A 22,085-nucleotide genomic window follows, 5' to 3' on the forward strand; every position below is an offset into this window, starting at 1 on the left:
AATGGGTTGCTATGTCCTTCTCCAGGGTCGATCTTTCCAACCCAAGGATCGAACTCGTGTATCCTGTATTGGCAGGCAGATTCTCTACCATTGAATCACCTGGGAAGCCTATGCATGAACATATACACACCCCAATGTTATTTGCAGGTGTCTGCAAGTTCCTGCAGTAATTAGAGATGTAGCCCAGTTGTCAGAGGTCATCTAGATTATAATGCTGAATGCTGGTTTCCAAGGTATCAGAAAGATGCTAGGCTATCAAGGGCTGGCAAAGGAGTGAACAGATAGGAAGAACCAAGTACTATGTTGGGATTTTCCCATGTATGTTTCACATCAATTGACCAGGGAGAGTATTATCAGTTCCATTCTCGTGATGAGGAAAACCAAGACACAGAAAAGATCTGTGACTTAGCCACCATCCTGTAAGACTGAACTCTGACCTGGCTAACCCCAGAGTTCATATTCAATGCTTTATGCAGTGCTGCCTTAAAAATCTTAAGCTGTAAACACGGTGAAGAGGGAAAAAGAGGATCTATTCCAGAGAGAGGAAACTGATCTCTCTAGTCAGTGAGAAAATGAAAAGTAATCCCTTAATTTAATTCACAAACAATACGTGGTCATTGGGAAAAAATAATTAACAGATAAGCAATTTTAAAAAAAGCAAGTAATCACATCTTTCCCCCTAAATAACGGTGGTGTTTGTTTATACTTCTAGTGTTTTCTTTCCATCAAATACATATTTTTCTCTAGCCTACAGATAAAATGATACGATTTTTGCAATTTTATCAACAATGTTATAATGCTGATTTTTACCATGGGTAATTAGTGATGCCTAACCAATCCTAATCTTCTGTGCATTTAGGTCAATCCATATTTCTTTGCAGATTCTAAGAGGGAGAGATAAAACCTTTCACTTCTCTGTTGTTTGCTTTCTGTTGTCTGTTCATCAGCCACGAATGCATTTAGGAAGGATTAAAGAGTGTTCTGTCTAAATCCTTCGTTTTGCTGAATGATGATGCAACTTTAGAAAACACACCAAAAAGAAACAAACAAACAAACAAAAAACCAACAAAACAAACCCAGCAAATCAGGTTGGTTTCTTCCTCCCTGTGGATGGAAATGGAGCATAGGTTTTTGCAGCAACCAAGAAAATGATCCAAAAAACTAAAAGTATCTTAATGCCAAAGAGGAACTGCAGCTGTATTATGCAGAAGAGCTTGAGTCAGACTCTCTCGCTGCCCTCTTTGCCCACCGCAGGGAACAGCCCTCCAAACGCCCCTCCCTCCCTTACTTCCTGCCATCCCCTAGTTGGGAGAGTGAAAAATAACCTCCCATCACCCCCTCACCCCCTGCTGATGTTAACGAGGCTCCCTATTGAGACATAGTTAATCACATCAATTAAGAGCCCTTTACACTTGGCCTTGCCTGCCAGGCACAGGCCCTCTGTCCAGGAGAAGGTGGGTAAGGTAAGTTAGGTCATGAGATAATTTGTGTATTTTTTTCTTTTTCCCCCTCCACCTAGTTGGGTTTTTTCCCCCATTTTTAGTTTAGTTTTTTTTTTTTTTTTAATTTAGGCATAATGAACACTCAGTGAAATGTCCAGATCTGAAAGGAACAGTTTGATGAGTTCTGACAAAGGCACATAGCAAACACACTAGACCACCAGGACACAAAACACTTCCCTCACCCAGAAAACACCCTCTGCCCTGTTCCCAGAGGCAACCATGGCACTGACTTCTAGCACCACTGATTAACTTTGTGTGCTCCAAAAATTCATATAAAAGAAATCATACGACGTTTAAAGTTGAGCATGAGTGATGAGCAAGAAGAGGTAGGTCTGGTGGGAACGAAAAACTGTTGTATACACGTGCTTCGGAAAACAATCTGGCAGTTCCTCAAAAGGTTACCCAGAGAGACACCATATGACCCAGCAATTCCCCTCTTAGGTATACAAACTCAAGAAAGTTGAACACCTACAGACACAGAACCTTGTACATCAGAGCAGCATTATTCATAATAACTCCAAAATGGACAAACTCAGTGTCCATCAACTGACCAATGAACAAAATGTTTATATATATCCACACAATGGAACACTGGGCATCACAAGGAATTACGTACAGATAGAAGAGACGAGATGACGTGGATGAACCTTGAGACCATCAGGCCAAGTGAAAGAACCGGTCACAAAAGACCCCACACTAAGCTACATGCCGTATCTCATTTAAACCTCAACCATCTTTGTGCGAGGCGGGTCACGTGGTAACTCAGCTGAGATTGAAGATTTTGCTGAGCAAAACAGCAGGGTCACAGTAAAACCTGGTCTTTCTGACTCGAGCCCTTGCTTCTGACCATAATAAAACATCGTGCCGGCTGCCAGGACACAACAGGGAACCAGACCCACGCAGGCTCGGCTCCAAACGCCACAAATCATGATTTCATTGATTGGAGATGTGTGCTGCAGAAACCACGGGCTGGAGGGAGGAAGAGCATGGCGCAATCCACTGGGAGGGAGAGCCTCTGAGAAAGGGGCACGTGGCCTGAGCCAGGTGACTGGTGCTATGCCAAGTGCCGAGAGAAGAAGGTCCTGCTGTGGATGGCTCAGGACACGGCGGTCTCACACGTGGTGGCCGAAGAATAAATGTCCAAACTCCCTGAAGGAGAACGTGGCAAGTTAAACAACCTCAAGAGTCCTTGTTTCAGTCATTGTATTTTATGGGAATGAATCTTAATAAAATAGGAAACTGCAGTTGCAAAGATTTAACGATGAAAATATTCACTGAAGCACTGTTTGTGTGTGTATGCTAAGTCACATCAGTCATGTCTGACTCTGTGACCCTACGGACTATAGCCGGCCAGGCTCTTCCGTCCATGAGATTCTCCAGGCAAAAATACTGGAGTGGGTTGCCATGCCCTCCACCAGGGGATCTTCAAAACCCAGGGATCGAACTCCCGTCTCCTGTGGCTCCCGCATTGCAGGTGGATTCTTTACCCCTCAGCCTCCGGGGAAGCCCGAAGCACTGTTCATAGCAGTGCAAAAGCTGAATTCATGTGTCTGCCCCAGATGCTTAAGAAACACTGGACAGGCTTTGCCACTTATGTCTGAACAACATGAAGCTGGGTGTCCCAAGAGTCAAACGGTGATGAAGCAGAAGGGCACGTGTGGGAAGATATTTATCATGTATTTAGTAAAATGGTTATTTACGAGCTGATGTGTAGACTGCTGTACTATTACAAGTATACACACACACACACACACACACACACATGCATATGCTTTAATTCATTTAATTAGTCGCCTTTGAGTGATAACAAGTATTCTTAGCTTCTCCCCTTTGTTTGTCTGCATTTGTGTATTTTTCTGGAGAAGATATCTTGTGCTTTGTAATAAGAAATGAAGGACAGCTGGTGCCCAGACAGGAGTGCAATTCTCCCAAAGTGGTCTGATTGGTAAAAATCATTCTTCATTCAATTTATTTAGTGCATCCTTAGGAAAAGTCCACCATGAGCCTGGGTTATGCACTGGGAGATGGAGGGAGATAAGGCAGACAGAGCTCCTGTTTCATGAGGAAGCTAGCTGGGTAAACACATCAATGCAGTCAGTGGTCATATGTTCTATGATATTTGCAGAGAGGCCTCCAGCTTATGAAAACAGGAATGATCTTTTCCCATACTTTGAATGCAGACTCAATTACACCTCACAAACTCAGCCCTAAAGATCTAGTAAACTGAAAGAGTCTCAATAGCTGTGATAAGACTAGCTTTTGGACTTAAAACTAGCCTGATGTCTCTACCATGGGGGCCTCTGTTTTCCTCGTCTGCAAAGTGGGTGACCTCTCCAGGTGGCCACAAAGACCAGCTAAGGGCTCCACAATAACATAGCTTTGTACACATGATGGAGGGGGCTTAATGCCAAGATCTGAACCCCTCCCTACGAGGACTGACAACCTAGAATTTAAATTGTGATGGATGCCAATGTGTGGGGAAGAAAACAAGTTTACGACTGAAAGACTGAACAGAGCAAGGCAGTGAGCAGCCTGATTCCAAGTCAGAGGCCCCAGCCAGCTCACGCCTAGTGTGCCTTCCAACTCGGGCAGCGCCTGACTTTTGGAATGTGTTTGGAATCCCAAGGACAGTCTGTGCATGTTAAATTAGGGGAAAAAAAATTATCTGCGAGGTTTTGTTCACATGTTAAAGGGAAGTATTTAGGACCTATTGCCTTGAAAATAAATCTTCTGTAACTCACCTCTGGGATAGTGAAAAAAAGGCCTTTCCAGTTAGGCAAACAGGGTTTTGAACGTGGGCTCTGTGCCCTTTTGTAAATTATTTATTATCTCCTAGCTTCAGGATAATAATATCTTTCCCGCCAGGTAATTTAGAACAATGCATTTAGATAGCATAGATGCTCAATAAATGGCAATTGTTTTTTAATTCGGGGGGAGACTCAGAAAGTAATGGGATCTCATCACCCAGAAGCTGCATCTTGAAGGAAATCAGCTCATCATGAAAGGGAAGGAGGCCCAGGGTGGTCTGGCCACCCAGAGCTAAGGCTGACCTCAGCTCAGCCTGGGAAAGGTGAGGCCAGGATAGCGTGTCTCTGACAGTGGTGTGGGAAAGCTAAATTAGACTGCAAACCCAAATCTGAGGCTGGCCCTGTGCTCTGCGTCCCTCCGAGAGCCCGGTTGTGCATGAGCAGAATGGACTAGGCTTTTCTTGGGGGAGGGGAAGGGACACGTCCTCACTGGAGAGTGAAGATGGCGCCATCGGAGCTGGCGCGGGACACCTGGAGCCCGGCCAGGAGCAGAGTGCACATGGTGGGTTTCCATCACAGTCACCAAGGGCGACTGCTTAAATATTCCCAGTGTGGGTCTACTTCTTGGTCTCCAGAGGCCTCAGGGGGAGTCTGTGAATAATCCGTATTTTACCAGGCCCCATGGATACGTCTGACACTTTCCAAGGACAGGCTTGGGAATCGCTCCCGCAGTAGAGAAGAGCCAGGCGTTGGCCTCAGAAGGCCTCGGTTCAAGACCCAGCTGGGCACCAGCTCTCAGGACCAGTTTTAAAATTCTGGGACTGGACCCAGGGCAAGGCAGGCTGGGACGTCTCTGCAGGCTACAAACATAAACAGGGAAACAGTCATATGAACTCTGCACTGTTATATATATATGTGTGTGTATGTATATATATGTGTATATAAGGTTGTTGCATAAAACCACATTATCTGTGTGCGTATACATGTATATGAGTTTCCCAGATGGCGCTGGTGGTAAAGAACCTTCCTGCCAATGCAGGAGACATAGAGATGTGACTTCAGTCCCTAGGTCGGGAAGATCCACTGGAGGAGGGCATGACAACCCACTCCAGTATTCTTGCCTGGAGAATCCCATGGACAGAGGAGCCTGGTGGGCTACAGTCCATAGGATCACAAAGAGCTGGAAAGGCCTGAAGCAACTTAGCACAGCACATGCATGTATACATGCATAAAACCACATATGTGTGTACATATATATGAATATATGTATAAAGTCATGTGTATATACACACATAGGCACACATACAAACTTGTATACACATATTCACACTTACATGCATGTGCAAGTGGATACACACATGTGTATACACACATACATGCATACACAGGTATAGGCACACACACATTATGTGTTTGAGGATTAGTCTTCCAGTTGATCCTCAAACATCTCTGCTGCTGCTGCTGCTGCTGCTAAGTCGCTTTAGTCGTGTCCGACTCTATGTGACCCCATAGACGGCAGCCCACCAGGCTCCCCTGTCCCTGGGATTCTCCAGGCAAGAACACTGGAGTGGGTTGCCATTTCCTTCTCCAATGCATGAAAGGAATAGTGAAAGTGAAGTCGCTCAGTCATGTCTGACTCTTAGCCACCCCATGGACTGCAGCCTACAAGGCTCCTCCATCCATGGGATTTGCCAGGCAAGAGTGCTGGAGTGGGGTGCCATCGCCTTTACATCTCTGCTGTAGCACTAATAGCCCATTTTCCTGATGCAGAGTCTCAGGCATGGAAAGAATATGAAACTTGCCTAAGATTACAAGACCAGTCCATGGTAGAGGCAGGATTGAAACGAGGAAGACTGACTCCAGAGTCCCTGTGCACCCTCGCTGCCGTAGGATAGATAACTAAGAAGCTAAGCAGAGGAGAGGCTGAAGCGGGGGCCTTGCTCCTGGCTAGAGACCGTGACCACTGGCGTCTGCACCGAATTCCTCTCATTTCTGTACTTATATGTTGTTTCTCCATTGAGAGCTGGAGCCAATGTCTACTGCCTGTGTGTACACACACACACACCCCGTAGCCTAGCCAAGCTGATACAGAAGAGTAATGCTCAAATTGCATTTTCCCCACTCTGTATCAGTTTGCCCTGTAAACCTGAACCTGACTTTCCTAGCCCACAGTCATGATTTACCATAATGAATCTCACAGACAGCAAAAAGAATGACACTGGCAGTTCAGTTCAGTTCAGTCGCTCAGTCGTGTCCGACTCTTTGAGACCCCATGAATTGCAGCACGCCAGGCCTCCCTGTCCATCACCATCTCCTGGAGTTCACTTAGACTCATGTCCATCGAGTCTGTGATGCCATCCAGCCATCTCATCCTCTGTCGTCCCCTTCTCCTCCTGCCCCCAATCCCTCCCAGCATCAGAGTCTTTTCCAATGAATCAACTCTTTGCATGAGGTGGCCAAAGTATTTAGCATCATTCCTTCCAAAGAACACCCAGGGCTGATCTCCTTTAGAATGGACTGGTTGGATCTCCTTGCAGTCCAAGGGACTCTCAAGAGTCTTCTCCAACACCACAGTGCAAAAGCATCAATTCTTCGGCGCTCAGCTTTCTTCACAGTCCAACTCTCACATCCATACTTGACCACTGGAAAAACCGTAGCCTTGACTAGACGGACCTTTGTTGGCTAAGTAATGTCTCTGCTTTTGAATATGCTATCTAGGTTGGTCATAACTTTTCTTCCAAGGAGTAAGTGTCTTTTAATTTCATGGCAGCAGTCACCATCTGCAGTGATTTTGGAGCCCCCCAAAATAAAGTCACCCACTGTTTCCACTGTTTCCCCATCTATTTCCCATGAAGTGATGGGACCAGATGCCATGATCTTCATTTTCTGAATGTTGAGCTTTAAGCCAACTTTTTCACTCTCTTCTTTCACTTTCATCAAGAGGCTTTTTAGCTCCTCTTCACTTTCTGCCATAAGGGTGGTGTCATCTGCATATCTGAGGTTATTGATATTACTCCCGGCAATCTTGATTCCAGCTTGTGCTTCTTCCAGCCCAGAGTTTCTCATGATGTACTCTGCATATAAGTTAAATAAGCAGGGTGACAATATACAGCCTTGATGTACTCCTTTTTCTATTTGGAACCAGTCTGTTGTTCCATGTCCAGTTCTAACTGTTGCTTCCTGACCTGCATATAGGTTTTTCATGAGGCAGGTCAGGTGGTCTGGTATTCCCATCTCTTTCAGAATTTTCCATGGTTTATTGTGATCCACACAGTCAAAGGCTTTGGCATAGTCAATAAAGCAAAAATACTTGTTTTTCTAGAACTCTCTCCCTTTTTCCTTGATCCAGTGCATGTTGGCAATTTGATCTCTGATTCCTCTGCATTTTCTAAAACCAGCTTGAACATCTGGAAGTTCATGGTTCACGTATTGCTGAAGCCTGGCTTGGAGAATTTTGAGCATTACTTTACTAGCATGTGAGATGAGTGCAATTGTGTGGTAGTTTGAGCATTCTTTGGCATTGCCTTTCTTGGGGATTGGAATAAAAACTGACCTTTCCCAGTCCTGTGGCCACTGCTGAGTTTTCCAAATTTGCTGGCATATTGAGAGCCTCATTTTCACAGCATCATCTTTCAGGATTTGAAAGAGCTCCACTGGAATTCCATCTCCTCCACTAGCTTTGTTCGTAGTGATGCTTTCTAAGACCCACTTGACTTCACATTCCAGGATGTCTGGCTCTAGGTGAGTGATCATACCATTGTGATTATCTTGGTCATGAAGATCTTTTTTGTACAGTTCTTCTGTGTATTCTTGCCACCTCTTCTTAATATCTTCCATTTCTGTTAGGTCCATATCATTTCTGTCCTTTATCGAGCCCATCTTTGCATGAAATGTTCCCTTGGTATCTCTAATTTTCTTGAAGAGATCTCTAGTCTTTCCCATTCTGTTGTTTTCTTCTATTTCTTTGCATTGATTGCTGAGGAAGGCTTTCTTATCTCTCCTTGCTATTCTTTGGAACTCTGCATTCAGATGTTTATATCTTCCCTTTTCTCCTTTGCTTTTCACCTCTCTTCTTTTCACAGCTATTTGTAAGGCCTCCCCAGACAGCCATTTTGCTTTTCTGCATTTCTTTTCCATGGGGATGATCTTCATCCCTGTCTCCTGTACAATGTCGAACCTCATTCCGTAGTTCATCAGGCACTCTATCAGATCTAGGCCCTTAAATCTATTTCTCACTTCCACTGTATAATCATAAGGCATTTGATTTAGGTCATACCTGAATGGTCTAGCGGTTTTCCCTACTTTCTTCAATTTGAGTCTAAATTTGGCAATAAGGAGTTCATGATCTGAGCCAGAGTCAGCTCCAGTCTTGTTTTTGCTGACTGTATAGAGCTTCTCCATCTTTGGCTGCAAAGAATATAATCAATCTGATTTCGGTGTTGGCCATCTGGTGATGTCCATGCGTAGAGTCTTCTCTTGTGTTGTTGGAAGAGGGTGTTTGCTATGACCAGTGTGTTCTCTTGGCAAAACTCTATTAGCCTTTGCCCTGCTTCATTCCGTATTCCAAGGCCAAATTTGCCTGTTACTCCAGGTGTTTCTTGACTTCCTACTTTTGTATTCCAGTCCCCTATAATGAAAAGGACATCTTTTTTGGGTGTTAATTCTAAAAGGTCTTGTAGGTCTTCATAGAACCGTTCAACTGCAGCTTCTTCTGTGTTACTGGTTGGGGTATAGACTTGGATTACTGTGATATGAATGGTTTACTTTGGAAACAAACAGAGATCATTCTGTCGTTTTTAAGATTTCATCCAAGTACTGCATTTCGGACTCTTTTGTTGACCATGATGGCTACTCCATTTCTTCTAAGGGATTCTTGCCCGCAGTAGTAGATATAATGGTCATCTGAGTTGAATTCACCCATTCCAGTCCACTTTAGTTCGCTGATTCCTAGAATGTCGACATTCACTCTTGCCATCTCCTGTTTGACCACTTCCGATTTGCCTTGATTCATGGACCTGACATTCCGGGTTCCTATGCAATATTGCTCTTTACAGCATCAGACCTTGCTTCTATCACTGGTCACATCCACAACTGGGTATTGTTTTTGCTTTGGCTCCACCCCTTCATTCTTTCTGGAGTTATTTCTCCAATGATCTCCAGTAGCATATTGGACAGCTACTGACCTGGGGAGTTCCTCTTTCAGTATCCTATCATTTTGCCTTTTCATACTGTTCACTGGCAGTTAGAGCCTGTCAAATTAAACCATGGGGTGCCTAAAGCAAGAAGGTACCAACCCCACCAAAGCCACTGGCTAGCAAATAAGACTAGAGTATAAGGTCAGCAGGCATGGCTCAAATGGACCATCTGTTTCAGTCAACAGGTAACAGGAACAAAGATGGCAGCATGAATGTCCACTTAAAAGGAGGGAGGAAACCATGGTTGGTTCCAGGCCCTGGCTTTACTCGCTACTGACTGTGTGATCTCAGACCACTCTTCACCTCTCTGGCCTCATTTCCCAGGTAAGCTTGGGGATGTCCAAAGAACTATCAAGCTCTTCTCATGGTCCTCTTTAGCTTCATCTTAAGCACTGGTCATTGCCCTAGCATTTACTTTTGACTTGGAGGGAGAAATCCAGCAAATTCCACTTTACCACTGTAAGCAAACGAGGGGACAGAAGGTGTCGTTGATCTTATAGTAACACAGAAAGTCGCTGATGAAACCTCCAAACCCAGGCTCTTTCACTCCTACTGGTTAATGCCACTCTGCTCCCATGCTGGATTCTAACTCACCTTTGTAGGAATTCACACCCTCCCACACTACTGGACGTGCCTTACAGTTACTCAGCAGTTCCTCAATTAATGCAGGCTGGTGTGAAGCTATCAATGTCACTGGATTTTGTTTCCTTGCCCCCACCAAAGGCAGCTGCTTCCTTCACATTGGTATCAATCGGGCCAGGAAGTTTCTTTTTCCCTGCAATCTGTTGTATGCAGCAAGATCAGAGGGATCTGTCAAATGAAGGACGGAACCAGCTAATCACATGGAGATACTGGCTGGCCCCTCTGGACTGGCCCATCCCAGCCCTGCTGGCCAGTTGGTCAGTCCCCTGTGCTAGGGGGTTCCTCTGTCTGATAGTGAGAACAAAGGAGAGTCGTTACAATAATTAATCAGAAGCGCCATCATCACGCTAAAGAACCTTTGGTCTGTTCCAAAGCCAGCTAGGAAACTGACCTCACCCCCTTCCTATAAACCCACGGCCTCTGGTCCATCCAAGACTGAACGATGAAATGTGTCTCCTGGAGGCAGTGTGTCCCGGAAAACAAAAATTTTCTGAGGATCGGTGTGGACATCAGATGGGATGTCTACTCATCTCACAGCTGAGAAAGCTAAGGTTGATCAATACCAACGTGTATACAAGTATATAGTGCATGCAAGATTCTATTCTCTATTCTCAGACATGCTCTGATAGGCAGAATAGTGGTCCTCCAAAGATGCCCATACCTGAATCCCTGAAATTTGTGACTATATTGGGTTACATGGCAAAGGGGAATTCAGGATACAGATGGAAATAAATGACTAAAGTGCTCATCTTAAGACAGTGAGATCATCCTGGATTGCTTCTGTGGGCCCAGTATAATTTGCAGTATCCTTAAAAATGGAAGAGGGAGGCAGAAGAGAAAGATGTGAGAAAGGAAGAAAGGCATGGAAAAAAGACAAGCAGCTGGCTCCATAGATGGAGAAAGGGGCCACAAGCCTAGGGATGCAGGCAGCCTTTAGAAGCTAGAGGAGCCCACAGAAGGAACCAGCACTGTGTTCCCTGGTGGTAGAACCCACCTTGGATTTTAACCTATAGAAGTATAAGATAATTAAATCTGTGTTGTTTTAAGCCACTAAATTAAAAGGCAGAGATATCACTTTGTCCACAAAGGGCTGTAGAGTCAACACTATGGTTTTCCAGTAGTCATGTATGGATATGAGAGTTGGACCATAAAGAGGGCTGGATGCCAAAGAACTGATACTTTTGAACCATGGTGTTGGAGAAGACTCTTGAGTCCCTTGTACAGCAAGGAGAGCAAACCAGTCAACCCTAAAGGAAATCAACCCTGAATATTCATTGGAAGGATTGATGTTGAAGCTGAAGCGCCAATACTTTGGCCACCTGATGTGAAAAGCTGACTCATTGGAAAAGACCCTGATCCTGGGAAAGACTGGAGACAACAGAGGATGAAATGGTTGGGTGGCATCATCGACTCAATGGACATGGGTTTGAGCAAACTCTGTGACATAGTGAAGGACAGGGAAGCCAGGCATGCTGCAAGTTCATGGAGTCACAAACAGTCGGAAACAACGGACCAACTGAACAATAACACCATAACATATACCAACAATATCATATACCAATCGAACTACATTCAATGAGAGAGCAGATGACTCTCTTCCATTCCCTTGGTGTCAACTTCTCAATCACTAAATCAATGATTCCCATGGCCAAGCCAAAACCATAACCAGCAGTCAATGCCCTAAAGGAGTCCACATCATGCCAGGAAGTCAGACATGGGCAGAAAGAGAAGAGGTCTGTTCCTGCTCTCCAGACAGGAGATCAGAGATCTTCCAACAGAGGAAGATGACTCCCGGGTGGAAAGGCCCAGAGAGAAGGCGAAAGATGGGATGGAACTTGAGCTCAAGTGCATCAGGATAGAGCGGGACAGGCCATTAGAGAGGGAGACAGGCCATCAGAGGGCAGGGAGTCCCCACTTCCTGAGGACCTGCCATGAGCCAGACCCCAGCAGACACCTTCAGACAGGTTCTTCTCACGAGAGCCCTGGCACAGGAATGAGACGCCCATGTCACAGCTGAGGGCACTGAGGCTCAGGGTGGTGAAGTGACTTGCTCTCAGCCCCAGAGCCAGCCGCTGGTAAACTGAGGTTGAACCCAGCCCTCTTGCTGGCCGGAGCCCACGAACCCTTCAGGCTTCCAAAGAAGAAAGGCCGCAAACACATCATAAAAGTCAAAGAAAGACATTGGCAAGTTCGAAAGACAAGGATGAGACCTTGCTTACCGTGGCTGACGCCCCACACAAGGTGACAGTGATCAAAGCACAGGGGTGGGGTGACAATCAGGTGGGCCTTAAACGTCACGCTGAGAGGTCAGGCTATTTTTACAAGTGGAGAGGGGTGGGGTCGGAGCTGTGCTTTCAGAATTTGGGCTTGGCCATGGGGAGGAGCATGGAAAACAGCACAGCTGACATGAGACCTGGGGCGGGAGGCGGGGCGGCGGTGCGGGGCGATGGAAGGAAACAGGAAGTGGAGCCAACAGGAAGGAAGCAGAGGCAGGACTGCTGGCTGGAGAGGGGTCCAAGGAGAGGGAGAAACCACTTTTCCTTCCCTTTCTGATGAGGAGAAGATTATGCCTTGAGAACAGGGCTTCCCCCAAAAAACAACAGGAGAGGAAGAACCCTGGACACACGTCCCCTACAGATGCTACAGTACCCAAATCATGTGGTCGCTCGAACCGCCTCAGTCTACACTGGAGCTCCGTCCATCGGGCGCTCTGGCCTCAGGCCCTGGGTGACCCAGCGGTGCCCCTGCCCCTGGTATCTCAGGGCCAAACCCAGGCCCAGAGATCAATGGATGAGAGGTGGCAAGAAAAATGGATGAAGAGACCAAGGTGCAGCGAGGTAAACAACTCGCCCAATATACAGTGAATGCGTCCCAGAATCAAGATGCTAACACAGGCCTTCTGTATAGACCCTGCCTGTGCCACTCAGGGACCCAGCAGGGGAGAAGTGAAGGAATAAACACTCTGATCTCGCTCCCTTCCTACCATCGGGGCTGCCAGTGTCTCTGCAACCGAAGCCCGAGGGCACAGGAGCCCTGTGCAGCACCATGCCTATTGCATCCACACAGATCGGACTTCAAGTGGGGACATGGAGGTTACCCAGGACCTCATCACTCCCACAGCCAAGACTCTGCAGCAGGAGGCCGCTTGCCTCTTTGTACAAGGGCAGGATGCCACACATGCCTCCACCCCAAGCTGGTCCAGCAGCATCATCCCTCTCCTTCCTTCCTCATTCCCACGCCGGGGCCCTGCCCTGCTTCTATCACATGCAGAAACCTCATGTGGCCTACTTTAGTCAAGGCAGGCCATTGGGAGCAGCTGTCTTGAAAGAGCAGGGCCAGCTGATGCCACCACCGGCCAACTGCCCACTCCCGGCCCTGGCCCGCCCTGGGACCCTCCCTGCCAGCCCTGCACACGAAGGCCTGGCTGCCAGTAAAAAGAAAGGTCTCCTATCTCTGATTCCACAGGGCCCCTGATAAGAAATGTCATCCCTTGCTGTGTAATATTACCCGGCCGGATAAGAATCTCTATCAAGCTCAAACACATGGCTGGCCACAAAACACAGAGCCTGCTGGAGCAGGATCATTTATTTGCTTAAGCTGAAAGCCCTGGGCAGCCGAGAGAAGCACACTGAATAAGAGACTGAGAGCCAAATTAGAGTCTATCTGACTGGGGGAGTCGGGATTTTCTTCCTCCGGAAGGATGAGGCCCCAGAGGACACCAGCAGGCCCGCCTCGCTTCTCTCCTGACTCAGTAGGCGCCTTCACCGTCTTCTTTCCTCAAAGGGCACTTTCACTTATGTGATCGCATTTAATCCTCATGACAACCTCAAGGGAAGCATTTTTAGCCTCCATTTACAGGTCAGGAAATTGAGATTCAGCAAGGTTAAGCAACGTGGCCAAGGTTACAGAGGCAGCCACTCCAGCACACGGAATCAGACCCGTCCGGTCTGACTCACCAGCCTGCTGTCAGATCAGCTGCTGGGTCGCTCGGCTGTTACAACTAAATTAATAAATTAAGTCACATCAGCCTGATGGACAGTATCAGCTACACAATATCATCTGGAAGGTCCATTTCAAGCTGCTCTCCCATCTCCTTCGAGTCTCTGTAACCTGGGGAATAAAGAAGCCTGGTAGAGCATAGAAACTCGAGGCAGGGGAGGGGAGGCCATAGATGGTACCCAGGAGAAGGAGGAGGGACACCCAGTGCTTCCACTCCTGCGGCTGTATTTGAGGAGTAGGAGGCAGAGAGCACTGTGGAAAGAAAACTTCGCCTGTGTTCATCATTCAGGTATTCACAGATACTAAGGGAAAGGCCTTAGCTTAGTATGTCTGGATCTGGGCTTGGTCCAGGCAATAATTACCATTGCAAATGAACAGATCCTGCCCTCAAGAAGGGATCTGTCTTGTGGGACTCACAGATCAGCAGAGTTGGGAGCCACAGATTGTAAATGCAGACGCAGGAAGTCTAGGCAGCTGATTTGGGAGTGGCGGATGTATACCATCAGAGCCATCAGCACAGTCTGCACACTGTGCCATGCCCTCCTTTTTTCATTTTTTAAAGTCAACTTTGTTAACTGGATGTGAGGGGAGTTTGGGGGAGAGAGAATGGATGCATATATATGTGTGGCTGAGTCTGCTTTGCTGTGCACCTGAAATTAACACAACATTGTTAATTGGCTATACTCCAATATAAAAACAAAACAGTTAAAAACAAAATAAAAAGTAAATTTAAAAAAATCAACATTGTTAAGGCCAACAGCAGTTAATACAACTTCAAGACTGTTCCATATCACTACATAAAGCCACCCCTTCCTTTTAACAGCTGTATGAAAGTGAAAGTGAAGTTGCTCAGTCCCATCTGACTCTTTGTGCCAGGCTCCTCCATCCATGGGATTTCCCAGGCAAGAATACTGGAGCAGTATTCCATTGTATGGAGGTATGGTGATGCAATTAAGCGCTACCCAACTAAAGAGCAGGTAAATTGTGGGAGATGAATAGGTGAAGCACAGGAGACTGTTAGGGAAGTGAAAATATGCCATATGACGCTACCATGGTGGGTACATGGCATTGCACAGTTGTTAAAAAATGTTCAACCCCAAGAGCGAATCCTAATACAAACTACGAACTTGGGTGATAAAGATGTTAGTGAAGGTAGATTCGTCAACTGTAACAAAAATACCATTCTGGTGCAGGATGTTGCTGGTGAGGAGGTTGTATGTGGGGACAGAGGATATACGGGAACTCTATACTTTCAACTTTTCTGTGAACCTAATAATAATAACAATAACAATAATAATAAAATCAATTGATCAGGCAAGTCTAAGTTTAGCTAAAAAATGTCAGTTCCATCTGTTTTCTATTGACAATTTTTTCCCCCTAAATTTGGGTCATAGTCTTCTGTTTCTTCACATAGCCAGTTATCTGATTAAAAACCAGGCATTGAAGACAGGGTTAGGAAATTAAGAGGTATAAACTACTAAGTATAAAGTAATTGACAAGCCTACCGGGAACATACATAACATTTTATAATTACTATAAATGGAGTATAATCTATAAAAATGTTGAATCACTATGTTGTAAACCTATAACTAATAGTATTATAATCAACTATACTTTGATTTTAAAAATAAAATAAAAGCTAGGCATTGTATGTCAATAAATATAGATAAATAAATAAATAAAAACAGTCTCACTGTTTGCTATTTCAAGTAACGTTGAGATGAAGACGCTATTCACATCACCTGCACCTCTGCACGTGTTTGTGCAGAATAAGCTCTAAGAATTCAGCCAGCATCTTTAAGCCTGACTTTTCCTGCCCCCTTCACAGTAGGCATAAGAAAGTTTCACTCTTCACCTTGACAGCTGATGGCTTCCAATGCACCTGCCCTGTTCAGAGACTGGCAGGGACTCCCCTAAAAGTGTCTTCGTACTCCTTGTTGAGCAAGCGCTGTCATTCTCACAACAGCACATGAGCAAACAAATATGTGTCTCTTGGGTCGCCAAGACACCATTTCTTCTGCCTCTGCCTTGGTAGTTGAGTTCAGGAATCAAGCTGAGCACAAAATAAGACACCTACCTCTCTTCATCCAAACTGCTCCCAGAACTGGTAGGCTTTCTTCTTTTTCTTCTGGACCCTGAGATGCTCAAGAATGCAGAGAACCCAAGGCTGGAGAGAGGCAGATCTTCCACGGGAGCTCAGAATGCTTCAAATCACTGTTCAGCCTATGAAAATACAGTAAATCAGCGTCAAGTTATGCAACGTGGAACCCGAGGCACCCTGAAGGAAAGCATCCATTACAAACAGAAAAATCTAATATCCAGAAGGCAAAGAGAATACGTCTTCATGGCTGAAATAAAGTGGAAGCTAAGGTAAAGGAGGTCATCCTCCATGTGGGAGGCTGGCCATTCACTGGTAGATGCTGAGGGAAGGAGAACAACCATGAGGAAGACCGAGCCTCATTCCTCTGAGGGCACTGAGGAAAACGCCATGGGCCACGTGGTCCAGGATGGAGGGACCAGGAGCTCAGGGAGCAGAGGAAGGCATCACTGACTTGTTCTGCATAGACGAGAGAAGAGGATATTTGAGCGAGATATTGAAGAGCAGAACTTCACCAGGCAGGGAAAAGTGGGGAAACTTTCAAATGGTATTAACAGCACATGTGACATGAAGTCTGAAAGAACAGTCTACCAGCACTCAGGCTGTAAAGGGGAATCCCTCACAGGCTGCGCTAAGAGTTCTCTGCCGCCCGCCGCCAGCCCCTCCCCAACCCCCCTGCCAGATGACCAGATGCTATGGAGACTCACAGAGGCTCCTGAGCATCAGAATGACAGATCAGATCTAGGTCTCAGCATCACCATGAAGGATCAGCTGGTGAGTACAAATTCTCAGCCGTGTGGGAACCAGTAAACCATCCTGCAGAACAACAGACAAAGTGGCTACAACAGTGGCCTCTGGAGCCAGCTCTCTGTCTTCAAATCTCAGCTCTGCCCCTACCAGCTTGAGCAAGTTACTTATCTACTCCATGTACTGTCTTCTCATCTGTGAAATGAGGTAATATCAGCAGTGCCCTCTTAGTGCTAGTAACTGCATTGTGAGTTAGATGAGTTTGTATACATAAGGAGCTTATCACAGGGCTCAGGACACAGTAAGGGCACAAGACATGACAGCTTTGGGACCACTCCATCTCCTGTGTTCCCCTACAATCCTCTTTCAGCACTGACAGTTCATTTGAAACACAAGTGGTCATGATCTGAGTGAAACAAGCATGGTTTGCTTTAGGAGGGCTGGAACCCTGGTCTGAAATAGAGTTTGGGAATTTACCAGCATCTTGTCAGATTTCCCTACATCGCTATAAGATGATGACCTGAGACAGTGGTTCTCGATGCTGCTGCACCATAGAATCACAGGGGAGATGTTAGAACGCTGATTGCCTGGGCTCTGTGCCTAAGTCAGGATCTTTGGGGGTTGGGTCCTGGCAACAAGATTTTTAAATTCCTCAGTTAATTCCAAGGGAAACCCTGTTTGAGAACAACTGACCTATGAGCTTCCCCCATGGCTTAAACAATAAAGAATCTGTCTGCAATCCAGGAGACCCAGGTTCAATCCCTGGGTTGGGAAGATCCCCTGGAGAAAGGAACCGCAACCCACTCCAGCATTCTAGCCTGGAGAAACCCCCGGACAGAGGAGCCTGGAGGGCTACAGTCCATGGAGTTGCAAAGAGTCGGACACAACTGAGTGACTAACACACACCCATGACCTATGAGTCAAATTCAGCAGGAAAGGGAAACCGTGATGGAAGGGAAAGTGCCGCCCTTGGAGCTGTGTCGCCTCCAGAGGCACTCAGCCCTCTGAGCTTCTCCCCCAAAGGATGATGCCTGGACCCCATCTACCTCACAGGGCAGTGGGAGGCAACCCTGGGCTAACAGACTGAGAGAGCCTGGGTCGCTAGCACTGTGACATACCCCTCAAAGCTCTTCTGCGAACAGAGGAGGGTACCGCACCCCAGTGATGAAACCAGGAAGGGAACCAGTGGTGAAAGCCCTGGTGAGGTGCAGAGAGCTAGTAACGGTCTTAAGTCCCCTCACTAACCAGCTGCGTTACTAGCAGTCTCGACTTTTTGAAGCTCCGTTTCTTCAATTGTTGACTAGGGATGACCGGATAACTAGATTGACCTGACCCACCATTCAGACGAGGGGAGAGTGGGGTGCGAGACAGGAAGATGCAGGTTGAGCTATGAAGAATGAGGCTCCTGCAGAGCATTTTTAAAAAATGTTTGACATTCTCACTGCACTAGGTCTTTGTTGCAGTATGTGGTTCTTTGCTGAGGTGTTCGGACTTTAATTGCAGCATGCAGGATGTGGGATCTTAGTTTTCCAACCAGGGATTGAACCTGCATTCCCCTGCATTGGAAGGCAGACTCTTAACCACTGGACTACCAGAGAAGTTCCCATGCAGAACATTTTTTGACTGAGCATTTTCCAGATCTTCCCTGGAATGTGAAAGGTTCTGGAGGAAGAAATGGCCCCTTTGACAACAGTTGTGACTAAGGGGCTGCAAGCATTTCATGAAAGTTTTCATCTGGGCAGGCTGGAAGGGAGCCTGCCGGGGTCCAAGTGGGGTGGGTGATAGGCCAGCAGGGAAGGGTGTGGTCCAGGGCTGCCCCGGCCGAGACGTTAAGATAGGAAGTGCTATCTAGGAACAATGGAACCACAACACCGTTGTCCTAGCCTGAATCTGACGAGAGGGGATAAGACTCCAGGAAACAGTCCTCCAACAGCTGGCCGGAGCGGCTCTGACAACCCGTGGGCTGCCTTATCTGTTCATTCATCCATTCGCTCAGGTGCCCTGCAACAGTGCACGTCAACTGCATACCAAGATCTGTGTTAGATGCTGGGGATGCTGAAGTGAATAAGGTTCCGTCTGCACCCTTAGGAGCCACAAAGATAAATAAGGCAGAGCAAGAAGCAACATCTAAGTATAACACTATGTGCCAAAACACAACAACGATAATAATACTGATGGCTGACTCTAAGCCAGGAGACATGCTTGACATTTTATATTTAACATCTCAAGTCCTCGGTGTCTTCTCCAAGCAAGAGTCCACGCTCCATTTTATAAATATGGAAACTGAGGCTCCGAGAGGCTGATGACTCAACACAGATCACACAGCCACTTGGAGGCTGGGCTCGTATCTGAATTCAGGGCAGCGGTGCTCCGACACTTGAGCTCCGTCCCCATGGCTCACTGCTGTAATTCAGAGAGTCACGTGAGAATAAGACAGAGGACCCTCCCCCGTGAACCTCCTACAAGTACCGTCCCCCTCACTTCAACAAAACAGTTTAAAAACCATAACAAGCAAACAAGAAAAAAAAGAAAAAAATGAGGTTTGGCACCTAGCCTGGGCTCATCACTCAATACATGCTGACAAACCAGGATCCAACTCTCACAGTGTCTGAGCAGTGGAGCAGAGGTGGGAGGTATTTGCGAAGTAGCAGGCTTGGGGTTGAATCCCGGCTTCAGTATTTATACCTCCCTGAACCTCGGTTTCCTCATCCTAAAAATGAGAGCAACAAAACCCACCTGAGAAAACTGGGACAAGATCCAGGACACAGAGACAATTTCCCGACCTTTACAATCCCTGCAAAATGCCCCCCAACAGATCTCGGGGGAAAGAAAACAGCAAATGAAAGTACAACCAGGAGAGACACTGGCACATTTTAAGTGCTCCCATGTGGGAACAGACACCATACGAGAAACGTGGAGTCTTCCACAGGGCGCTGGTTCCCTCCCTCTGAAAAGGCAGCCCTTCAGGAAGGGCAGGAGCTCTCTTCAAGCCTGGTGCCACACCTGCCCACCTACCTGGGCACCACCCCCTTAACCCTCTCAGGATGGCAGCCACCGGTGCCCAAGTTCTGCTCAGAAAGCTGGGGTACAACCACACAGGGGTGTCCTGGGGCAGCTGCTGCAGGAACGATGATTGCTATTACCTTCAGTTAACGTTTACTGAATCCTGACTTTGTTGCAGTCACTATGCTTACTTTTTCTTTTCGGTTTTACCAGCAGGAAGGCAGTCACAGTTTAAATCGGAATTTAAAGGATTAGACTTGAATGTCTCCAGATTCCCCAACTTGCTCAACCTTGAGCCAGTCACTTTACCTCTCTGCGCCTGAGTCTGGGCCTGCAGGTCATCTCTAAAATACACACGCCTAGGGGACTTCCGTGGTGGTGCAGTGGGTAAGACTTTGTACTACAGGGGGCGCAGGTGTGATCCCAGGTCAAGGAACTAAGATTCTGCATATTGTGCAATGCAGCCAAAAATTTAAAATAAAATTGACACTCTTCCATTTAGCCTGTATTTACTACTATTTAAATAGTAGGGACTAAAACATTAAATACAACTAACAGAGACTTCCCTGGTGGTCCAGTGGCTAAGACTTCCTTCACCTTCCAATGCAGGGGGTGCAGGTTTAATCCCTGGTTGGGAAACTAAGATCCCATATGTCTCATGGCCAAGAAAACCAAAACATAAAAATGGAACCAATGATGTAACAAGTTCAATAAAGACTTTTAAAAAATAAATTATAAAAAGAACAAGCACAAGTAACAGAGATCTCAGTCAGCAGCATTTGCAGGGAGCGAGAAGGGGTAGGGTTAGGGAAGACAGTCAAGTAAGTAACCACATAGAGGGTCAGATTAACAGAGATCAACAGAGGAAGGAAGGCAGAGAGAGATGGGGGTGAGGTGGGTACTGTTTATGCAAGAGTGGCCAGAAACATCTCTCAGGTAAGGAGACATTTGTGTGTGTGTGTGTGTGTATGTGCACATATGTGATATTTATTGAGCATTTACCATACTCCAGGTAGCCATCCCAGGCTTCAGTTAGGTTTTTCATGTACAATAACTCATGTACCTTGCTGACATCCCTACAGAGAAGACAGTGATGGTTTCCCCACTTTACACAGGACAAAACTGAGACACAGATTGCTTAAATGACTTGTTCAGATGACCGAGGTGATGGAAAGCAGGGTAGGCTGCGGGCCTCTGAACCGCACACATTAATTCTTTCCATTCCTAGAACCCCTTTTGCCAGAGAGTGAGGCTCTGTGGATCATTACTGTGATCACGGTCCAAAGGCTCGTAAGAAAAGAAGGAAAAAAGGCAGAGGATGAAAGGAGAAGGAAGCACAGAACGACTCATGGCACAAAACACACGTTTGAAACCCATCTGGAAAATAAAGGGGTGGAGACTAGACTCTTGGCCCTCTCTGTCTCTGAGATGCTCCACCTTCACTCCCTTTTTATTCATCTTAATTTCCTCTGAAGGAAGAAGACCTGAGTTTCCGCCTCCATTTCAGCCTGGCTTCTGATTTGCAACTTTGTTCAAGGTCCTCCTGGCTCCTACACCAAAGGAAAAAGCTCGTGCCCTCCTCAGGGCCATCATTCCAGAGCCAACACTGGCGTTTTTCTGCTAAAACCGCAGCCTCTGGCATGGGAAGAAGGGGAGGCTGGGCAGCCCGTGATGGTCCTGCAAGGTCCCAGGAAGCAGACGCGGTAACACAGCAGGCTCAAAAGTTGACTTCTCCTTTGAAAAACGGGCACCTGCCTCAGAGACGCATACTCCAAAAGGCTCCTTTGTAAAGACTGTCAGAGAACTTGCTTCCAGGAAGTCTCCACAATGTGCTTTTTCTCTGATTTCCCAGTGGACTGGAGCTCCTGGAGGCAAGGCTTCAGAGTTTTGCCCCATACATCTCACATCTGTAAGGAGAGTGTGCCTGACCAGTGGATCCAGAGATGGATGGATGCAAGGGCAGAGGAAAAGGGAAAGGGAGAGAGGGTGGATGCAAGAGAAGAAGAAAAGGGAAAGGGAGAGAGGGAAGGAAGGAAGGAGGTGTGCAGGAGGGTGAGAAAAAAAAAAAACCTATGGCATGACATCAGCGGAGGAAGGAATAAAAGCGGAAAACAGATAAAAGCGAAGTATTACCATTAATATGTCTTCCTAC

General features: G+C 46.6%; 1 long non-coding RNA gene across 6 annotated transcripts in view; it reads right to left on the bottom strand.

Annotated features, from left to right (window-relative positions):
- LOC120878881 overlaps window positions 1-22,085 on the bottom strand; it is a 222,585-nt gene that overhangs the window by 11,365 nt on the left and 189,135 nt on the right. For 4 of the 6 annotated variants that reach the window (XR_005724642.1, XR_005724646.1, XR_005724643.1 and 1 more), the window contains one exon: window positions 16,163-16,308. This is a non-coding gene — a long non-coding RNA (uncharacterized LOC120878881). Of the gene's footprint in view, window positions 1-16,162; window positions 16,309-16,890; window positions 17,000-22,085 lie in introns of all 6 variants that reach the window. The other 2 variants (XR_005724644.1, XR_005724647.1) reach the window with 1 other exon arrangement.

The sequence above is a fragment of the Oryx dammah genome, unplaced genomic scaffold, assembly GCF_014754425.2.
Source record: "Oryx dammah isolate SB20612 unplaced genomic scaffold, SCBI_Odam_1.1 HiC_scaffold_19, whole genome shotgun sequence".
Lineage (NCBI taxonomy): Eukaryota > Metazoa > Chordata > Mammalia > Artiodactyla > Bovidae > Oryx > Oryx dammah.